A 4865-nucleotide genomic window follows, 5' to 3' on the forward strand; every position below is an offset into this window, starting at 1 on the left:
TGATTTGAGAGAAGGCTTTTAGAACAGACTACTAAATATTAAATGAGAGGTCTTCTATGTGAAGGCATTTGCAGAAAGTGGCACCTGCCTGGCAAGTGTTAGGCCCTGAATTTGATTCCCAGTACCAAAAGTAAATAAATAAATAAATATTAAAATTAAAATGTACTGTTCAGAAACATTTACACAGAAATGAAACAAAATAAGGGACAGGCTAACAATGCAAAGGATGAGAAACTGAAACGCAGGGTTTCTTTTATTCTTACTGGTTGGTTGGTTGGTTGGTTGGTTTTTACATAGAAAAAAGGAAAATGGCATGGCCAAGGTATATATTACCATTGGCATAAGGGACCCAAGTGTGCCCAAAGTTAAGAAGTACTGCTTGATTATAAACTTCCTAGGAGCTGGGACCATATCTGCTTCTTCTCCATTGTCACCTTGTACCTAGCAGAATCCCATATTCAACAAGTGCCGAATGCTGCAGCCAAAAGTCTTAAAAACAATTTTTAAAGAATTTTTTAAATTATACCATGAAATTCTCTATGAGGCTTTGGCTACTTTGGTATTTCTATAGTTTAGCCTTTTTACGTTTAAATATCTGGGAAGCTAAACCGTAACTTTTTGATGGAAAAGAGCAAGCTCAGAGAACAGTATTTTTCATTCTAAATTCTGGATAAATGAAACATTTCTTTCATTCATGTAAAGCAGAATTCAAAAAACCTTAAATATAATTATATATTAGTAATGCAACATATAAACAAATTCAGCCACTGGGCATGGTGGCCCACACCTGTAACCCCAAGACTTGGAAAGCTGAGAAAGAAGGACTGCCACAAGTTTAAGTCCAGCCTAGGCTATACAGTGAATTCAAAGCCAGCCTGAACTGCACAGTGAGACCCTGTCTCAAAAAAGGAAAAACAAAAAAAGCTTTTAAAAATTTAAAAATCAGAAATAGGGGCAAAGTAACAAGAACTAGATATTTTTTATTTAGGTAAGACTTACCTTTAAGAACTAAAATAAATAATTACTTATCCATTTAGAAAGAATAAGAAACTTGACCGTATAATCTTTAGAAACAGAAAATAATTGAGTGAAGGCATAGGACCCTACTGGTTACAAAGAAATAATACCAAAGACATTTCTTGGTGGTCAGTTTAACACAAGAATGGCATGGGGGAGACACCAGTACTCACAACTACTAAAACCCAAGCACCATTTGCTGCCATCAGCATCCAGCAGCAATTATGAAGCTAGTGGTGTGAACTCTCCCAAAATGATCGGACCTAGCCCAGGCAATGCGCTACACAGTAAATGCAGATACAATACTTGCTTCAAAAAGCTCTTTCCAGTGAAAATCACAAGGCAGAACTAACTAGCACCAAAGGGAATAGACACAACGCTCCCCTAACACCAACATATTCTGTCCACTCAGTTATGACACTATAAATATCAAAGACGTCTCAGACACAGGAACTGCCCTTAAGAACACAATTCTGCTGAGGTGGGATATACACGTAAAGGCATATTTTAAATAAATATTCAGTAACAATGTAAACTAACATGATTCATTTACTTAAGAACCATTTATAAGTAGCTGAAATGTGCTAGTCACAACGCTTGACCTTAGAGAAGTAGCACCCTTCAGTGACTCAGAGTCTAGCGAGCAAAGGAACATACAAAGTATGAGACAGGTGGTGTAACAGACACGCACACAGGTGTTTTCAGCATACTCCCGTTAACCAACCCTACCCATCAGCCATGATTCTCTAGTCCCTTTGTAAAACACTGTCCAAAGCTCAGAGTGCATTAAATATTCACAGGTAGTAGGCCCATGAACTTTCATGGTCCATCCAAACACTTTGATTTCCACAATAGCTATGAAGGCTCAGCAAGAATCAACTGGATATCCTCCCCAAACTCTATGCCAGTTACATTTGTTACTTTAATTATAACATTTAATTAAATATTTAATAAACCAGCAAGGTATAGCTATGAAAAGAAACAGGCTGGGGTTATACAGATCAGTGGTACAGCCTGGCCTAGCAGGAGGCCCTGGGATGGGAGAGGAGTAGGAGGAATAGGAAGGGGAAGGGGAAGCAGGAAATGGAGGAAGGGGAGGAAAGCAAGCAAGCGTTGGAAAGAAGACCCACTAAAAATAATGTCAAAGTACTGTGGGAGAAATAACTGTCTACAGTTGGGGGAAAGGTCATAAAGAATAATAAACTAGCATTCTGCATTCATTGTGCTTTAAGGAAAACTAAAATCCAAAATCATAAATAATATACTACACTATAATTATGTTTATATCAAGAAGGACAACACAGAACTCTAGTCAGTGCTCATGAGAAAAAGTGAAGGGTGGGTGGACTTGTTCTTTGTTCTTACACTAGCAAATGACTATACATATATGTGTGTGTGTGTGTATATATATATATATATATATATATATATACACATATTGTACTGGGGATTGAACTTGGGACCTTGCTCTCATGAGGCAGGCAACAGAACCATTGAGCTAAATCCCCAGCCCTACACTTATACATTTTTAACTAAAGTATTTATGATATCATTTTAACCATTTTTCTGATTAAATGATCAACTTCCAGTCTAGTAGGTGTTGGATAACAATGTTTCTCCATTATATACATAATCAAGCTGTCAGGAGAGCAGGAAATTTCCCTGTCTGAAAGTCAGGTATTCCAGAGAAAGTAAACTGAATCTCAAAAAGATTAGAAATTTAGCAGGCAAATAAGAAAGAGGAAAATATTCCAGCCCTGCACACTGACCCAGAAACATGAGAGAAAACATAAGATGCCAAAATATTTCCTTGGCGGGAGAAGAGGCGTGATGGGAAGAAGTCGGTCCTTTGTTAGAAGTCGTATCTGAACATGGAGGCTACTACTCCAGTGGCAGCCATCTTAAGACAAGGGAAATCTAACACTATTTACCATGTTCAGATCCACAATTCAACCTTTTTCTATAACATATTATTTATCCTTTCTCCTCAACTGCCTTATCTATACAGCAGGGAATAATTAATACCTACTGCATAGTTTTACAAAGATTAAAATAGATTATATAAAGTGCTTACACTGTACCTGACACATGGTAAATACTCAATAAATGAAATTATTATTGTTTTATAGGGCAAAGAACAAAGGGAAGGGTAAACATAAAATACTAGGATAAATTATTGGACCACGAGTACCTTCTTCCCTGAATGAGTAAGTCTACTCTTTCAAGTTGGGTGAGTGTGCTGACCCAGATCCCAGGCTCCTCCCAGTTCCTCCCTTCAGCTTTATAGGAATCCACATTCCTCAGGAGCAGGTTTAGGTTGTGCCTATAATTTAAACTCCTTGGCTCACTGCTTAACCTTCTCATTTAGGAAGTATAAACAAAACAAAACAAAAACAACTGAGAACAAGTCCTAGGCCAGCTGTAATTTTCCATCAGGTGAAACCAGTATCACCCTTGTGGAATTTGACATCAAGTTTATTTCTCTTAAGTAGATAAACTGGTAGGCATCCAATTTCTGTTGCATATAAGTGAGTGCTAAGGGAACCTGTGTGATCAGTAATGAAACATTCCCCCTGGGCTTTCCTTGGAAAGGATCTCTCTGGTGTAGTTATGTCAAGAATCTATTTGCCACACCCAAAATACTTCTTCCACAAAATCTTATTCCAAGCTCCCCAAAGCTCACCTTAATTCCAGTGGTCCTATTATCTGGCTTTTTCCCCTACCTTACCTACAAAAGGAAACACCTACTATTTACTTCTGCCAGCCAACTCTACAATAAGTTCTCCTTACATACTAACATTTTCTAAAATTCCATTGTCTTCCTCAGATAAGATACTTGTACAACAAAGGTTAAAAAAATTAAGACTTCCAAAGAGAATGATCTCATCTCCTCTAATAACTTTCATAATAGTAAATACAGTTGACACATTTATTACACTATTCTAAAACAACATGTAAAATATAAGGAAAACCTAATATCCAAAGCACCACACAAAATTTGATGTATATATCAATAAACAAACTATATTGACATACACAGAATATAAGTTACTATCCCTAAAGCATGATGAAAAAGCCCCAAATTTACAAAAATTTTTTTAAAATCATTTTATTTCAGTATCTCCTATAGAAAAATTTAAAAAATTCAAATTAGAATAATTCTATTGTTAAACATTTTTGAGAAACACAAATTGTTAAGTCTTTCCTAAACCCTTAACTAGGTCACCATTTTACTCCTTTCACTCATCACTGTTCTATTTGAAAAATGAGAGAGAGACAGAGAAAGAGAGAGCAGGGAGAAAGAGAGAGAGGACAGAGAGAGGACAGAGAGAGGACAGAGAGAGGACAGAGAGAGGAGGGAGAGGAGTTAAACATTTTTGAGAAACACAAATTGTTAAGTCTTTCCTAAACCCTTAACTAGGTCACCATTTTACTCCTTTCACTCATCACTGTTCTATTTGAAAAATGAGAGAGAGACAGAGAAAGAGAGAGCAGGGAGAAAGAGAGAGAGGACAGAGAGAGGACAGAGAGAGGACAGAGAGAGGACAGAGAGAGGAGGGAGAGGAAGGAGGCTGAGATCAAACATTGGGATCCACCTGACTCAGCCTCCCAGAAAAAGTCTGTCTTAATAAAATTTGTCTTCCAAGGTTGAGCAACCCATTTATACTGATATGTTTCCAATGGTTTTGTAAGTCTGTTATAATGTGAATTACAGAAAGATCTGAAATATGAACCACTGTAAAGAAACCATCAATTTTTCTAAAAACAATACAAAACAGGGCCGGGGATTTAGCTCAGTGGTTCCGCCACCTGCCTCGCAAGCACAAGGACCCAAGTTCGATCCCCGG

The sequence above is a fragment of the Fukomys damarensis genome, unplaced genomic scaffold (genome assembly GCF_012274545.1).
Source record: "Fukomys damarensis isolate Sample0158 unplaced genomic scaffold, DMR_v1.0_HiC HiC_scaffold_2, whole genome shotgun sequence".
NCBI classification, from domain to species: Eukaryota; Metazoa; Chordata; class Mammalia; order Rodentia; family Bathyergidae; genus Fukomys; species Fukomys damarensis.